The sequence below is a fragment of the Amblyomma maculatum genome, chromosome 4 (assembly GCF_055883805.1).
Source record: "Amblyomma maculatum isolate TAMU_Amacu chromosome 4, ASM5588380v1, whole genome shotgun sequence".
In the NCBI taxonomy this organism is placed as follows: Eukaryota; Metazoa; Arthropoda; class Arachnida; order Ixodida; family Ixodidae; genus Amblyomma; species Amblyomma maculatum.
The window spans coordinates 115,203,002-115,221,358 of NC_139347.1; positions in this window are offsets into that span (position 1 = coordinate 115,203,002).

The following is an 18,357-nucleotide window of genomic DNA, read 5'->3' on the forward strand; positions in this document are numbered from 1 at the left end:
CTACTACTACTACTACTACTACTGCCACTACTACTACTACTAATAATAATAATGATAGTAGTAGTAGTAGTAACAGTAGTAGTAGTAGTAGTATAGGCTTTCTCAAGCTAGTGCCGCGTCCAACATGACGCCCATTGAAAAAGCATGCGCCGCTAATCGCTAGGCTGCTCGGCTCCTGGGGGCGGTAGATACTAGTCGGAACAGCCCGCTTACTTTGTCTCTTCTGTCGTTTTGTCCCTTGCGGAGCCACCGTACCGAGCAAACCCAAATACGCCCCCGGGGGCGCAGAGGCTTTTGTCCCCCTCGCCTGTAGAGCGCAAGGAATGTTGTCGCGCTCGAGCCCTTTTATGCTAGTGCGGTTAGTTGGTCAAAGCTACTCGGCACTCATTGACACGGGCTCAACTCTGTCACTGGTCGGTGATGATGTGTTCGAGGCCTGCCGTAGATGTAACATCCGTGTCAGGCCAGCAGAAACCCCTTTGAGCTTAGCAGCAGGGAAGACAAAAGCGGCGGGAGCGGTACGTCTGGTCCTGCGTTTTGACGGCAGGAAGTGGAGGCATCGCTTCGTCTATCTGCCCGGCTTAGCCATACCAGTTATTCTGGGAAGAGATTTTCTTTCGAGCGAAGGCATTGTGCTTGACATGGGGGAGAACGGCTATCGCTACAGCCCCTTCACCCCCCTCATTCCCTTTGTAAGCGCACCCCAACAGGAATGCGTCGCTGAGCGAGCGAGCGTCCACGCTTTTGTGGCAGACAGCTCCCCAGCGACACTGAATGGTAATAATAATAATAATAATAACTTTATTTACCATCAACGTTTACATGATGGCGGGAGCCTGGAGTAAAAGCTGCCTTGCGGCAGCTTGACAAGGCCTCAAGCTCCCCACTTTGGCAATGGTACATCAGCGGTCTTATCACAGTTGATAAAACATTTGGGAAGCAATTAATCAATGTATAATAAATAATAGCGGGTAGAATTGAAAAAAAAAACAACACAACACTGCCTGATGTATAAATGCATTGTTTTGGATTATGGAATACGGGAAATAAATACATAACACAAGCAATACATTCGCAGCAATACATAGCACAGAAATAGATAGCGGAAGCATATGAAAGAAGAGAAAAATCGTTGGCAGAAATGTTCACATTTGAAAGCAGTTTTTTTTTTTAACAAGCAAATAAAGACACACACGAAAAAAAAAAAAAAAACATATCATGGGATGAACCTGTGTTTTAAGAAAGAAAGTATGAAAGTAATTCTTGGAATGATGCCTCTGAAAGGATAATATTGTCTTGCGATAACTGATTCAGTAAGCGGGGCAATCTATTTTCCAATGTGTGCAGCCCGTATGTGGTCCGGTATGTGTTAAGGTTCCAGGGATCTAGATTGCGGATCGCGTATACTTGTTCTCGTCTTTGTAGATTAGCCAGTGAGCGAAGAAAACATGTATTTTGGGAAATTTCTCTTTTGTAAGCACGACATAGCGCGTAGTCAGGTAGCTTTATTATTGGGATTATTTTGTGCTTTAAGAAAAATTGGCTGGTGTGATGAATCTGTGGTACACGTTCAACTATGCGTAAAAAGCTTTTTTGTAGCACATGTAGTTTTCGCAAATTTTCCTGTGTTGTCGAGCCCCAGATTAAAATTCCATAATTTAGGCGAGAATGGAACAGGGATCGATATAATATAATCTTCACATGGGTCGGTAACACATGACGATTACGATAGACTATACCGATAACCTGCGATAGTTTTATTGTAAGGTGATCGACGTGATCATTCCAGCTCATTTTTTCGTTAAAGATAACACCTAATGTTTTGAATGATGATACGATTTCTAAAGGAACAGACCTGTAACATACGTCTCTGGTAAAATAGACTTTTTTATTCTTAGCTCTGAAAACTACAACTTTCGTTTTAGTAATATTTATTTCAAGTGCATTTCGTTGTGTCCATAAGTCTAACTGAGTTAATGTGCTATTGGCTGAATCTATTAACTTGTCAACGCTATCGCCGGATAGAAATATGCTTGTGTCGTCAGCGTAAATAATAAATTTTACGAATGGTGCAATGCGGACGATGTCATTAATATAAATATTAAAAAGAAACGGACCTAATATACTTCCTTGCGGAACACCACTGGAGATAGAGTTTCAGAAAGAAAACCGTTTACACTAACTGCTTGTTTGCGGTGTCGCAGATATGATTTCAAGAGTGATGCAGCGCGCCCACGTATACCATAGCAATCAAGTTTACGGAGTAGTAAGTCATGGTTTATCATATCAAATGCTTTGGTGAAATCTATAAAAATACCGATAACTATCCGGCTCTGTTCTAGTTCTCTTAATACGTATTCTTTTTGTTCGAGCAGTGCAAGTTCTGTGGATAAGTGTTTTCGGAAACCAAATTGTGAAGCAGTTAGTATGCTATGTTTACTTTCGAACGATATTAAACGTTTGTGAATAACTTTTTCTAGCAACTTTGAAAATACGGGCAAGACAGATATCGGCCTATAATTACCAAAATTATTCCTATCGCCTTTTTTAAAAAGTACCGACACACGCGCAACTTGCATGCTACGAGGGAACACAGCATTAGATATGCATAAGTTTATTATATGTGAAACATAGGGCGAGATTAAGTCAATCACGTAAGCGATAGGTTTCATTTTTAAACCATCGATGTCGGTTGCTGTTGTGCTATTCAGATCGTTGAAAGTTGTCATTATTTCACAGTCATCAACTGGGCTAAGAAATATAGTATCGAGTGTGCAAGGAATATCGTTAAGATTATTCTGTGGGCAGATATTTCTAGAGAGGTTCACAAAAAAGCTGTTAAACTCATCGGCTAATTTTTGACCAGTTAAAGATTTCCCGGCTACATTTATAGCCGAAATTTGTTCTTTTTCTTGTTTGTAGGCTAATAGGCTGTTCAAGTTTTTCCACACAATACCGGTACGACCACGTGTTGATTGAAATTTACTGGTATAGTAATCCTTTCTGGCCTTTTTTAATTCTTTATCCAAACGATTTCTGAAAGATTTAAAAGCATTCAGGTCATTTGCATCTTTAGTTTTGATAAACTTATGATATAACTTATTCTTCGTGTCTATTTTGGTAACAAGTTCCTTTCTAATCCAAGGCTTTCGACAACGCCGCGTTCGTTTCAGTGTTTTTATTGGAAAGCAGGCAGTATAAATGGGTTTCAAAGTGTTCATGAAAGTCTCATATACTTTTTCGGCATCCTTTTCCGAGAGAATAGTATTCCAGTTCGCATCAGCTACGGAGTTCCTAAATGCAGAGAGGCTATGCTCGGTAATATCCTGAAAAGAAAATGTCTGACTAATTTTCTTTCGCTTTTTTTGTTTGAAGCAAAAAAAAATGGGAAGATGGTCACTCACATCTGAAATAAGTACACCTGATTTTACAGCACTAATGTCCAGGTTCGTAATAAATACATCTAGTAACGATGATGATCTAGTTGCGATTCGCGTTGGTTCCTTAATTACATTCACAAGTCCATTAGCGTGTAGCAATAAATCCATATCTTTTTTGTATCTATGATCACTTAACATGTTGATGTTGATATCACCACTACACACAAGCTTCGCGTCTGTGTCCCGAACATAACCCATTAGAAGCAATTATCGCGTCCTTCTCAGGAACCGGTAGTCAGCACCGAAGGCTCGTGGAAACTTTACTCCCGTTTTCGGATTGCTTCACAGAGAAACCAGGCAGAACCGACTTGCTTCAGCACGAGATCGAAACGCGTGATGCGCGCCCTTTCATATGTAACCCGCGGCCGTTAAGCGCGCATAAGAGACAGCTTCTCGACAGCGCCCTTGACGAGATGATAGATACCGGCGCGGTGAGACCCTCACAAAGTCCCTGGGCGTCCCCAGTGGTTCTAGCGCCAAAGAAAGATGGTTCGGTCAGGCTGTGTGTTGATTATCGCAAGCTCAACTCACTGACGCCTACGGTTGCGTACCCTTTCCAGCCGATCGAGGCTGTAATGTACGCGTTAGGGAACGCAAGGTTCTTCACAGTTCTGGATGCAAGCAGAGGGTACCTGCAGATTGAGGTGGCGGAAGGTGACATTCAGAAAACCGCATTCACCTGTCACCGCGGGCTCTTCGAATTTACTCGACTCCCGTTTGGTTTGTCTAATGCACCGAGCACGTTCATGAGATTGATGGACATCGTGCTGGGCGATGCAAGGTTCAACTACGCGATGGCGTACCTCGACGACGTCGTGATATTCTCACAGTCGTTCGAAGAGCATCTCATTCACCTGAATTCCGTTCTTGAAAGAATGAGACATGCGGGTATAACGATCAACCCAAAGAAAGTGCAGTTGGCATCGAAGAGAGTGAACCTCTTGGGATTTGTGGTTGATGATGGCAGTTTGAGACCGAACGATGACAAACTGCAGGCAATTCTGAACTACCCCTGCCCGACGGACGTGAAAAGCTTGCAGAGGTTTTTGGGAACGGTTGCCTTCTACAGACAATTCATCCCTAGTTGTTCAGAGCTCGCTAGGCCGTTGAACCAGCTGTTGCGGAAAGGCTCGAAGTGGGTCTGGGGCAAGGAACAGAACGGCGCTTTTGTTGCCTTGGCTCGCGGCATAGCGAACACCGCTAGTTTGCGCCTCCCCGACCTGAACAAGCCGTTTGTTTTGCAGACAGATGCTAGTGATGCCGGTGTAGGAGCTGTTTTGTTGCAGGAACACGAGGGCAAGCTGCGCCCTGTCGCGTTCGCTAGCCGCACGCTCACATCGGCGGAACGGAATCACTCCGTGACCGAAAAGGAATGCCTGGCGATAATGTTCGCATTGTCAAAGTTCGACATGTACCTAGACGGAGCGGTTTTCACCGTGCAGACAGATCACCAGGCACCTTCATGGCTAAAGAGGCTGAAAAACCCCGCAGGCAGACTCGCGAGATGGGCGCTGACGTTGCAACGTTACGCGTACGCCATTGAGTACCGCCGGGGCAGCATGAATAAGGTGGCCGATGCGTTATCGCGCGCACCGTTGAAGGCTGGCAGCAGCGCAGAAGAGGCGCAGACCAGCTTTGCTGAAAGCGGCGTCGCCTCTAGTGGAGAGGAGGAGAGGGCGGACGCGAGTGTCGCGCCCTGCGTAGTTAAAGAAAGGAGGCGGACAGAGTTGCCGCGCGGTGCTGCGAGAGAGAGAAGGCGCAGCAGTTGGTGGCGGCGACTACTCGCCTGCCAAGAAGCGAGGCAGAGAGAAATCTGTCATGGGGAGTAGCGGTCAGTAGGGAAGAGCTAATTGAGGCCCAGAAAGCAGATGGTCTATGGCAGCGGGTGCTGACAGAGCTTGCGAGTAGTGCAGCTTGCACCGGGAACGCTGAGGGCAAGTACGACGCGTATCTGCTGGGTGATGACGGCTTACTGCTCCGCTACATCCCCCAACTTGATGAGGAAGAGGCGATTGCATCCCCCTTCCGAGTCGTGGTCCCGAGGAAGTTGCGGAAACGATTCCTCCAGTACTTCCATGACTCAGCGCTGGCAGGCCATGGCAGCGGCAGTAAGACTTACGATAAGTTATGCCGTGTCGCGACCTGGCCAGGTATGAGCAAGGATGTGCTAGGTTACGCCCGTACATGTCCTGTTTGCCAGGTAGCCAAGCCTCGGGCGGGGAAACCCGCTGGCATGATGAAGCCGGTAGTTAGCAACTATCCGTGGCAAGTGGTTGCGTGCGATATCATGGGACCCCTCCCTCGCTCCGCGCGCGGAAACCAATATATCCTGGTAATAACGGACCACTATTCCAAGTGGGTTGAGGTTTTCCCCCTTAGAAAGCTTGTGTCAGAACGGATTTGGGAGAAACTGTTGGAGACATTCACTCGTTTCGGTTTCCCTTCCGACCTCATTACAGACAATGCTTCGTATGTCACAAGCAAATGTTCATTTCTGTCGGGCGCTTCAAATCCGCCACAGGAAAACGAGTCCCTACCACGCTCAGAGCAACATAACCGAGAGAGTGAATCGGAATGTTAAGAGTATGCTGGTTGCGACGACCGAGCAGCACAGAGATTGGGACAACCGTGAACAGGTCGGTGGGTGACACCTGCTTACTTGAATTTTGGGAAAGAGATCGCTTTTCCGCTAGAGAACGCCCTACTTGATGCGGCGGGGCCCGCGCCCCTCCGCTTACGCAGTACGCGCCAAAGCTCTGCGAGCGCCTTGAGGCAGCGCAGCGCGCGGCTCGTGAAAACCTCGATGTCGCGCGCATGGAGCAAGCGGATCAGTACAACAAAGGTCGTCGTCACGTCGTTTTCAACACGGGCGACTTGGTACTGAAAAGAACGCACCCGCTTAGTAATGCAGCGCGTGGTTTCGCCGCGTCGCTAGCGCACAAGTGGGTTGGACCATTCGAAGTTACGGCACGGACTACGCCACTCACCTACCAGCTGCGGTTGTTGACGAGCGGTGAAACCGCTGGTCCGGTGCACGTCGCAGACTTGAAAGCTTACCACCTTCGCAAGGACGATAACTGCGAAACGGTGGAAGCTCAAGGCGATTCAGCGATCTCTCCCCCGGGAAGGCGAGCACGTAGTGGCACGGTTTGCAACCGACGCTATAACCTGAGGACCAGGTAAAACCCGTGCTTCTCGTCTAACCCCTCTCTGCCCCTCACAGCATGCCACCCAGGCGGTATCCCGGCGCCCGGGTCGAGGGCGCCCACCAGGTGTACGAGCAACAGAGGCTGCGCCAGCGTCCTGGAACGAGTGGGCGCGGTGCCCATCGCCACCAGCCTACCGGCCCGGAGAAGCACTGGAGAAGTCCCCCCCCCAGTGATGTGGGACACGGAAAGCGTTCGGGGGGCCCACCCCCAGGCCTGAAGCCGCAGTCCAAGCGGCAGAGGACTGTGCGGCACACCGCCACCTGGACCACGGTCGCCGACGGGGCGGCGGTCTCCTACTGCGCGGGGTCCAGGTGGCGAGACCAGGCCAGGTCTCTCCGCGGAGAGGCCACGCAGTCGGTGCCCCTGCCGTTCCGGGGCCTTACCTTAGAGGACCGGGACAACGAGCCCCCGGCCCACTATACAGAAGAGGAGCGCGCAGGCCTGTGCGGTCTCTGCGGCACCCTGCTTGTGCGCCGCGCCGTCCACGAGGCCGGGGCGCTGCATAGGAGCCGTGCAGAGGCGGCGGAGCGGCTGCACCGGGCAGTGGTCGCAGCGACCGCTTTGGCAGCCGGATGGCCCGTCCAGAGGGGCAGCCTGGAGGAGGCAGCCTTACGCCTCCTTCAATCGAGCCGGCCCGAGCTGCTGTCTCCGGCGGCGGAGGCCATCATCGCCCAGGCGCGGGCAGGGTCCCCAGTGCCCCCTCCGGTCTCCACGGACGTCAGCCCGGACCCGGACGAATTGGATCGCCTGCTGGCGGACTCCGGGTCGGACGCTGAGGGGGGGGGGGGAGATGTGGGGCCCTACGCCACATATCTTTAGCGCCCGTGGCGCGCCGCGCTTTCAACGGCCGCGCCACTATCCCAAGGCTCCTTGCGCGCTGCCGGTTTCCCTCTCCCCGCTCGTTCGGGGATAACCGGTCCCGCGCGAGGGGTCTATAAAGGAAGGCTCGTGCCGCCGTCTCGTCCTTCTTGGTCCCTGGCTCGTCGCTTCTGCTTCGCTCCTGGCTCTCTCCACGGAAACGACCCGCAGCCACACGGACGATGACCCCGGACAGCCTCGACGACGCCCGCGCTTAACGTGAGATAAAGGATGTTTGTTATACGGCCCACTGTGTGTTTGTCGTGCGCATGCCTCGGGCGGAGGAATCGCCCACAAATTACAGCGCCGATCATGTGTAATAAATATCGCCCCTTTCCTTTCTTGTGAACCAGCTTCATATTAATATTAGTATTGTTATCATTATTATATTTATTATTATTATTATTATTATTATTATTATTATTATTATTATTATTATTATTATTATTATTATTATTATTGCGCTCTGCATATCGGCGTCTCCACTTGGCAAGTTGTTCTCCTTGTTCGGCGTCTAGGCTTCTCTGCATCTTGGCATTCGGAGGGGCAGTGAGGCGAGTGGCGAGGCACGTGCCAGCTGAGCGCTGTGATATTGATACGGGGCAGAAGGCTAGCACAGGAAACCACAGCAGGTGAAGGGCAAGCGTCCACAGCACAGTAGAGCAAATGTTCAGGGAAGTCCCAATGATTTCTTCAGCTTCTTCCTTTCGCGTCACTACTGTTTATCGTCCTCTTCTTCAACATCCAGCAACGCGCAGGGCATATATGTAACATTACCCCCCCCCCCACGAAAAGCACAGTCTCGGTGCACATTATGTCGAACTACTGCAGGTGTAGTACGGCTTCATTCGGGCTACGTGAACGATCTCGGTACGTGGCATGGCGGACTGTTGCGGCGGATGCACAGGGGTGATCTCATATGTCACAGGAGTGACTGGCCGTAAGACACGGTAGGGTCCTGCGTAGCGTGGCAAGAGCTTCTCACACAGCCCAACTCTACGAGCGGGAGTCCAGAGCAAGACGAGAGAACCCGGAGAGTAGTGGACGTCGCGGTGAGGAGAATCATGGCGGCGTTTCTGGGAATTTTGGGAGGAAGCTAGTCGGCGGCGAGCAATAACCCGGGCAGCGTCAACTCGAGATATGGCGTCACGAACATAGGAGCTGGCATTTACGGTGGGAGGCAGTACGCTGTCAAACGGAAGGGGAGGGTCGCGGCCGTATAGGAGATAGAAGGGGGAGTAGCCCATTGTGTCGTGACGGGAGGAATTATATGCGAACGTTACAAACGGCAAAGTAACATCCCAGTCACAGTGATCATCCGATACATACATTGACAACATGTCCGTGAAGGTGCTGTTGAGGCGTTCGGTGAGGCCGTTCGTTTGTGGATGGTAAGCGGTGGTGAAATAGTGCTTAATGGAGCAGAACCGGAGAATTTCGTCGACTACCCGAGCAAGAAAGCAACGGCCACGGTCAGTGAGCAGCTGGCGTGGAGCACCATGGACCAGGATGACGTCGTGGAGAAGAAACGCAGCCACGTCAGTTGCACAGCTGGTAGGTATCGCTCGGGTGACAGCGTAGCACGTAGTATAATCCGTGGCCACCGCAATCTATTTATTCCCCGACGAAGAGAGTGGGAAAGGCCCGAGGAGATCAAGGCCAACTCGGGAAAACGGGTCTACTGGTATGTCGATCGGCTGCAGGTATCCAGCAGGCACCACCGATGGCTTCTTCCGTCGCTGACACCGGTCACAAGAAGCCACGTAACGACGAACAGAGCGATAGAGGCCCGGCGGCGGACGCTGTCGTACGTGCGAGATAGACCAAGGTGACCCGCAGTGGGCACGTCGTGCAGTTGCTGTAGAACGGTGGCGCGCAGGTGTTCGGGGACTACGAGTAAAAGCTCGGCGCCATCTGGTCGCATATTCCACAGGTATAAGGTGCCGTTGTGGAGCACGAACAAAGCAAGGGTTGCATCAAGGTGATTAGTGCTGAGGCGATTGATAATACTGCAAAGCTTGGGGTCTAAGCGCTGTTCATAGCGAATGTTTAAAAGGTCAGAGATGGCCAATACACATGTGTCATCGTCACACTCGCTGGTGGGTGGTGGATCTACCGGGTTGCGGGAGAGGCAGTCGGCATCAGCGTGCAATCGGCCGGACTTGTGGACGGCAGAAAAAGTGTATTCCTGAAGGCGGAGGGCCCAACGCCCCGGGCGACCAGTAGGGTCCTTCAGCGTAGAAAGCCAACATAAAGCGTGGTGGTCGGTGATGACGGAGAACGGGCGGCCAAACAAGTAAGGGCAGAACTTTGTGATGGCCCACACGAGGGCTAAGCACTCACGTCCTGTGATCGACTAATTCCTCTCAGCCGCAGAAAGGAGGCGACTGGCATAAGCAATGACGCGAGTGCGACCCATCTGCTGTTGGGCAAGAATGGCACCAATACCTTGACCACTGGCATCGGTGCGTACCTCCGTTGGTGCTGAGGGATTGAAGTGTGCCAGGATGGGTGGGTTGGTGAGGACCGCAATGAGCGCAGAAAATGCTTGAGACTGTTCTTGGTCCCAGCAAAATGGAGCGTCGTTCTTCAGAAGATTAGTGAGTGGGCGAGCAGTCTCCGCAAAGTTGGGGACAAACCGCCGAAAATAGGAGCAAATGCCTAGAAAACTACGCACGTCACTGGTACAGCGGGGTGTAGGAAATGCTCTTACAGCACGTATTTTGTCTGGGTCGGGTCGAACGCCACGTGCGTCGACCACGTGACCGAGCACCTTGAGTTCACGTCGGCCGAAGCTACACTTCTCCAAGTTAAGCTGAAGGCCAGCTCTTCGGAAGACTACAAGAATGGCCTCAAGGCGATGGAGATGGCTCTCGAAGGTCGAGGAAAAGGCAATAACGTCATCGAGATAACATAAACACGTCGTCCATTTGAAACCGCGCAAAAGAGAATCCATCATGCGCTCGAATGTTGCGGGCGCATTACACAGACCAAATGGCATCACCTTGGATTGGTACAGGCCATCAGATGTGACGAAAGCGGTCTTCTCTCTCGATCCCGTTCGTCAACAGCGATCTGCCAATAACATCTGCCTGTGCTAGCCTTCTACCTCGCACCTCCACCAAGATGATACGGGGCAGAAGGCTAGCACAGGAAACCACTGCAGGTGAAGGGCAAGCGTCCAAACCACAGTAGAGCAAGTGTTCAGGCAAGTCCCAACGGTTTCTTCAGCTTCGTCTTCCTTTCGCGTCACTACTGTTTATCGTCCTCTTCTTCAACATCCAGCAGCGCGCAGGGCATATATGTAACAATATCACTCAACTTTTGCGGTTGTTAGGCAACGGCTGCAGGTCACGGTTTGGCTACGACAAAACGGCAAGCCTTGCGAGAAATGTAGCTCTCGCTACAAAATTAGAAATCCCACTGGCGATGAGCGCCGGCTTTGATTGCGTCTGTACGCAGCTGTTCCCCCTCCTCCTCATTCTCATTCTCAAGCTCCGTGTACACGCGCTCCCGCACGGGGGTTCTGGCAGACTCCGCAGACATCTGTGCGGTTGGCGGCCGCGGCTGCGCGTAGGTTTTGCAGTTCCTCTCCGCTGCGTCAGAAATAAATCGTTGGCTTCGCGGAGCAAACTCCAGCATTGGTTTTAAGTGCCTCCCACAATCTTTGTAGCGAGAGCTACATTGGGCCACATTCTCGCCATTTCGCCATGCCTGCCCAAACAGTGAAGAAAGAAGAAGAAAAGGAAGGCGAAGAAAAAGCAGATGTAGAATAAAAAAAGTTAGCTTTGGTTAACGCGAGACCTATCTCTATGGCTGCGCTTAGGTTCGGCTTGAAAGTGCAGACATGGCTTTTCCACACAGTAGATTTATTTATGTCATAGGGGGCACATTTGACCACGCAAGCACGATGAGGCGAAAGTCTTTATCGCGTGGTCGTCCGAAGCCCTCCATTAGGGCACCTATTTCTGTTTTCACTTAACCTTTGCGATGAAGCGATACTGTAAGCTACCAGCCAAAATATAATGCCCTGCTTTAACCGAACCGTATAAACGGGCCTGCATGGCCTAGGAATAACATGAATGCAAGGGTTTTCGCAGGCTTATAGTGATAGCACCCTCCCATATGAAAGGAGATAACCAAGCTGGCAGCTCCTGCCAAACGTAATGTCAGGAAGCCCTACGTCCAGTTAGTGCTCGGCTGTGTCAGTTCCTAGCTGCGGCCTCCCAGTACTTCTTTCTTCTTCGCTGTTCGGACAGGCACTGGCAAGAACAGGACTGATACGGCGAACTGACGAGACTGTTGCCAATGTAGCTCTCGATACAAAAGGTGAAAAAGAAAAAAAAAGAAGAAAACAGATAACTCGGTTGTTGGTAGACGCCAACGGAAACAGCGACTTGCAGGGACAGAAGGTTCGTTCAAACGTTGTGACGGCGGTGTGCCCCGGAGTTAGACGTAGAGACAATGTCATACCACTAGACGCCTTCTGCACCCCAATGAGCATGGTAAACGAGAGGCGAGGAGTGCTCATAAGTGAAGTGATTCAATTATGGCATACATAAAGCTGAAACCATAGGGTAAATTGCAAAAGCGATGCCTACTTACAAGCCCAACCTAAACTATAGGGAACCTGCACTACATAGGAAGCGCTGCAATTGTCCCGCAGCGTGACTCAAAAATGCTGCTGTTAGCGTCTTGGTTTGCGATAAACGATCGAGCATGTTCAGCAGCATGAGAGATACGCGTGTGACAGATTACGTCCTTGCCCAGGCGCTCTGGATGTACCCCAGTTATCTGACACACGCCACGCAAAGCTTCGACTGAGTGTGCAGTATTATCCCTGTGAGCTCATGCAGGTGGCGTGAAAACGCCCTAAAAAGCCACCTCAGAAGTATTTGCTCATCTCGATATAATATGTGTTATGGCGCAGCGATCGACATAGCAAACTTCATTGCAGGATGCATAGCAATGCGGATTACTCTCTCGTAACTCCAGGCGAAACCACAACTAATTGTTTTCATGCACAAAGTGCACTAGAGGAAAGATCTTTTGCATTACTTACGACTTTTCGTCGTGCCTGCGCGACCTGTAAAAGAATACAGATTGGTGCTTTAAGAAGGCAGAATGCGCATTGTGCAAATTCCTTTCAAATATATGGCGAAGATAGTTGATCTTTAATTTTCTTCCGAAAGAACTTCGTGGCTACGTACCTGGTACATATACAATATTTATGCGTAAAACTATGTTTTGAAGTTCTAAAGTGAAGTGAGCTATTATTTTTCGTTTCACTATTTTGGGATATGTACAGCAGCAAATATGCTAAAATACGGTCATAGCTCTACGTTTTCCCCCAAACGCTCTCGTACCCATATGGCTGAAAGAGGAACGAGATCAGGCTTACCAGGTCGGCTCATGACGCGGGCCTGTTGAGAACAAAATTTTACTTATATCTCCTATGTCGAAAAAAAAAGCAGGAGGCAGTCAAAAGGAAATACATGATTCGAAGCTAACATAACATGCCTTTTACTGATAACTGGGCGTGGGACCTATATAATCTGCGTAAAGCTTTCGGTTCAGATACAATTGCAAACATTGTCTCAATAAGTTGGTGACTGTGAAAAAGAGCACTAAAATGCTGATATATCAGAAAAATAGCTCATGATACGGGCTAAGGGTTACGCATAGATACGTACGAAATGTGCTTTCTGTACACGAGAATTAGTGAAAAAGAATAAAGGTATTTATTTGCTCTCAACCTAGTCACCATTATACACCAGTTGCAAAAAGGCGTTAATACATAATCAGATTGGACACTTCACTTTAAGCAAGCGAAGGATGCATTGGTGAATTTCGTTTTTTTTTTCGCATGCTTACTTAGTTGGCTAACTCACTGGACAAGTAAATGTGATCTACTCGCAAAAGGTCCGTAAAACAAACTGGTACTATGCATACAAATAATACGAGAAACACTTTAGTTCGAAGTTATGATGCTGGAAAAATCAGAGAAATATTAAACATGTGACGTGCGCTTATTTGTTAGAATGGCAATTATTTGCAACCCTGGGAAGATAAAACCGCGAAATACTGCTATCTTAATTCGGTGCTGTCAAGAGCTGCAAGAATATGTCCTTATAACTTTGCTTGTAATGCCCAGAATAATCTGGGCAATGCCGCGAACATTTTATTCTGTTTGAACAAGCTGAAAGCCATTAGTCTTCCCTTTCTTACTTTATTACTTTTTTGGTGGCACAAGAGAACAGGGTTTATTTCGAGTGATTGCTACCACTGGCTTATGATTCGATAGCTTGCAGTTGTTCTCGTGAACTCTGGCGGCTTTACACACATGCTTACTTGCTCAACATAAATTCAGAATGACTGGTAGCTGTTGTATCTGTAGGTGGACAACCGCCGAGCACGTTTCCTAGTATTGGTGCCGCTGAGTTGCTCATTTTCTTGTGGGCTGAGGTAAGGTCAGTAAGGAGCTGATTGCAGGAGCACGCGTATTTCCTCGTTTGTAGCCTAGACACTCTCGCTTCCACATGACAGTATCTCGTGGCGTTCTCTTGGATGAGTACCTATTCTCTTAGGTGTGCCAAAATATGAAGCGAATGCCAAATAACAAATAACCCATCACGTTCTTCGCACTTTCACAGAACACCGTTTATAGAAGTCCTGCCAGCGACTACGCACAGTAAGAGACGGCTAATCTGCACACATAAGGGCTCGTCTGCTGAGCTTCAAGAAAGCATTAAGAGTCAGTAATGCTAATGAAGCGAAATGTGATTTACGGGGTAAAAACGCCATTATTCAAACGCAGCCCTTTGAGCCATCATTACCAATAGCGGCTGATAATAGAGACTACGACACAAGAAAATTTGAAGCGTCGATAGGAATTCACTCGGGGCTTTGTGATATAGATTTAAACCGAGGATCTTTTGGCAACACTAATTACGACTACCTCTACTTAACACATATTTGAACTGATTCCATCGAAAAGTATTTACACACACAGCATTCGACACATATGACCAGCTGAGGGTCATAATTGTTAGTTTGGTGGTAATAGCCTGCCCAATGCTTCATGTAGCACTTATAGTGTAACTCAGAAAAATTCTCTGTTTTATTTCCACTTGAGAGCGTATAGTAGGTAAGTAGTCGAAGGTTCGGGTCACTTGCGCAGAGAAAAATGTAGCCTGCAGGTGTAAAGGGATGTTTTATCATTATATATCACAAGTGCAATTTAGCAACTAAGGAAACAAGGGGCACCGTGCGTTCGAAAGTTTTGTGTGGGGAGGTACTTCGGAGGGGACCCGGGAAACCAGCCTGTTTCATCGCATCCGCTCGGGGAAATTCGCTCGGTGCAGTTGTATTTGCACCAATTGATCAACAGTTTTATGTTTATTTCGTGACTTGAACGACTCGTTTTTGCCAACTGTGTGCCAGGTTATGTTGAGCAGTGCCTTGCAAAATTGAATTGCAAGTTTGCGAAAGGCATGTTTGGCTTCCTGAGAGAAATGTATCATGTCGTGTCTTCCAAGCCCATTTTAATTTCAATACACATCTGGTCTATCCCGAGAGAAACTATTAGGAGAACTCTGGGACTAATACGATTGCCTTTCTTTCAATCCATTTGAACAGGTCGTTGTACTGTGCAGGTAATGAAATTCGCTCAAAAGCACTTACAAGTATGGCTGTACCAGAAGGAGCAAAAATGGAGTTTTTCAAGGTCCACACAAATACACTAGAATTTAGAAATTAAGCGTTTTTGTGCCTTGGAGAGATCACTTTCATGTTCCGCAAACCGGAAACTATCGAACACTTTTCGTAGACTGTTAGGAAGCTTTTTTCATTTGGCCCATTCTGGAAGGAACGATCAAAAGGGCCTACCCGTGGATGCATTTGGCATTAGATTTCTGCCAATTGAAAATGGCGATGTGCTAACCCTGTACATGATCATAATATTGGGTCAGCAATCACATCACCCCAGAACTGATGAACAAGGGCGCCGTCGGCGCATTGCAGAAGGACGTATTAAGGAAACCTATTATGGTATCGATAATTGGGTAAAAAGAACGCTTATGACCGATGTCAATCCGCGTATCCAGCTCATCACAACCACAGAGGACACCCCACCTCGCCCACCTCCAGGAAGCTTACAACAGTCTCATCAAGCTCTGGTTCTGATAAATAACTCAATACCACGCAAATACGCTCTTAGACGCATACAACTCAATACACTGCTTACTCCTTCCAGATCGTTTCTACACCGATTCAGACATTCCCCCGCATGCGCAGATTGTTTCGAGCGCTATGCAAACTTAGAACATTGCATGTTTTCATGCCCTCTCGCAATTCAATCACCCACCTTCCACACTGTCCTCTCTCAACGTGGCCGGCTTGGTTAGCATCTGACCAGCTGAATGATCAGTTGGCCTTGGTGACCCTGGCCCAAGAAATTCTTGACGCTTAGTAATGCGTTGAATAAATTTGTTTCCTCCTCTTCCTGGTTACGCAATAAACGTTCGACTACCTGAAGATATTTAGCCTGCATAGATATCGCACAGCACATGGATGCCTATCCATTTCGTCTACATCGAAAGGTAGCCGCCAGAGGTCAAGTACGATCCTGGACATATTTTAAATATGGCTTATGTTGGCGGCCACGATCTTGTCCGTTCGTCCGTCTGTACATCCGTCCCTCCCTAATGCTTTAGTGTGATGACGTCATCAGTGGTGCAGTATGTTGTCACTTGAAATAAATAATGACGTCATCAGTGGTGGAGTTGACGCGCCTTGAAATTAACGATGACGTCATCAGTGATGTAGTACGTCGTGCGTTGACATTAATGATGAAGTGGTAGTAAGCGATAGTGACATTGATAATATTGGTAGAGATGATGACTATGACATAACACCTGGTGACGTCACCAGTAGTGAACTTATCATGACGCCCCATTTTGTCATGTATAATAAGCGGAACTGATGTCACGATGGCGTCGTATCCGCTCATGACGTCACAACTGGTCATTAAGTCACCAGTAGATTCCCTCATATATGAAGCTGACCCCACCGAGTGTTCGAACCAGGCGCCCATGTGAAGCCTTTCATTTCCTCGAATGCCGCAGCACGCAGTATACAGAAGGCGCAGCACAGCAGGCATCAGCAGCGTTTTAGATTGGTTTCAGCATTTGAAATATGTAGCACTGCGACAAAATCTGATAAAGGAAAAGATGGGAGGCAAAATATAGGAGAGGAAGGGTGGGGTTTCGCCATTCTCCTCTTCAGAGACATGTAAGAGGCTAATTTTATTGTTCCACGGGCCTAGAAAGGCTTTCGATTTATACACACATAGCCACACTTTGTCCTCTGGCGCCTTGAAGGTGCATTGCTAGCCCACTCTGACGTTGTAAATTGTTTTATAGGAAAGGAAAGGCACAGCATGTGTCACATTTTTCTGTGGACACCTGAGCCGCATAGCAACCCCTACCTCTGCTCCGCTAGAAGGTCAAAAGATGCCATGCCGAACCTGACCTCGGCGGCTGCGTTACGGAGGCGAAACGATGAGGCGTCCGTGTGCTGTGCGATGTCAGTGCACGTGAAGATCCCCGGGGGGGTCGAAATTACTCCGTAGCCCTCCACTATGGCTCCTCTTTCTCTCTATTCACTTTCAGTCCCACCTTCCTACCTTCCGTTACGGCGCGGTTGAGGTGTCCACAGAAAACAAGTGAGACAGTTACCGCGCCTTTCCCTTCCTATAAATCAATCAATCAATCAGTTTAGAAGCCATGCGATGACATTCGCTCCTACTGTGCACGTGGTTTGGAAGCGAAAAGCTTCAGTAGGAGGGTCGGAGTTTTCGTTGTTGTGGCTATGGAAAGAATGAAAAGAAAATGCACGGGCTTGCTATGATGTTGTGGCTGTAGGAAGAAAAAAAAATGCACGGGCCTGCTACTGGCTCTGTAGCTCAGCCACCTCCGCTACCTCGTGCAGACAGAAGAGAAAATAGAAAAGAAAGAAAAGGAAGAGGGAAAGAAAGACGCGCGCCGTAACAACAGCCGTCGTCCACCACCAGCGGTGACGGGTGCGATGACGGCCTACAACAGATAAAAATTCGATGGCAGGCTAGCCACCACCGCAAGCGGCGGCGAACTGAACTGATTTATTTATAGGAAGGAAAAGGCGCGGTAACTGTCTCACTTGTTTTGTGTGGACACCGCAACCGCGCCGCAAGGGAAGGGAGGAAGGTGGGAGTGAAAGTGGAAAGAGAGAAAGAGGAGCCGTAGTGGAGGGCTACGGAGAAATTTCGACCACCTGGGGATCTTTAACGTGCGCTGACATCGCACAGTACACGGACGCCTCTTCGTTTCGCCTCCATCGAAACGCAGCCGCCGAGGTCGGGTTCAAACCCAGGCACTCCGGCATAGTAGTCGGGCGTCTTTCCACTGCACCACTCGGCGGCGACCCAGCTGCCCTACACCCATCAGGCAAAGAGGGAGAGAAAGACGCGAGCCGCAACAGCCGTCGTCCATCACCTAAGTGGTGGCGGGTGCAATGAAGGCACACAACGGATAAAAAAAATCAGTGGATGGCTAGTCCCTGCTCCCCCGGGGTGGCGCTGTGGTTAACGGAGCTTGACTACTGTTACCGAAAACGCGGGATCGAATCCCGGCCTCGGTGGCCGCTTTTCGATGGAGGCGAAAAGCAAAGCGCCCGTGTACTGTGCGATTTCAGTGCACGTTAAGGGGGGACACGGCTCTTTGGCACCGAAAATCGGCCTGAAAATCGGATTTTCAATTTTTTCATTTTCGTATTCCTCGCACCATTCCGCATCTGCACGGAAATTTTCATCC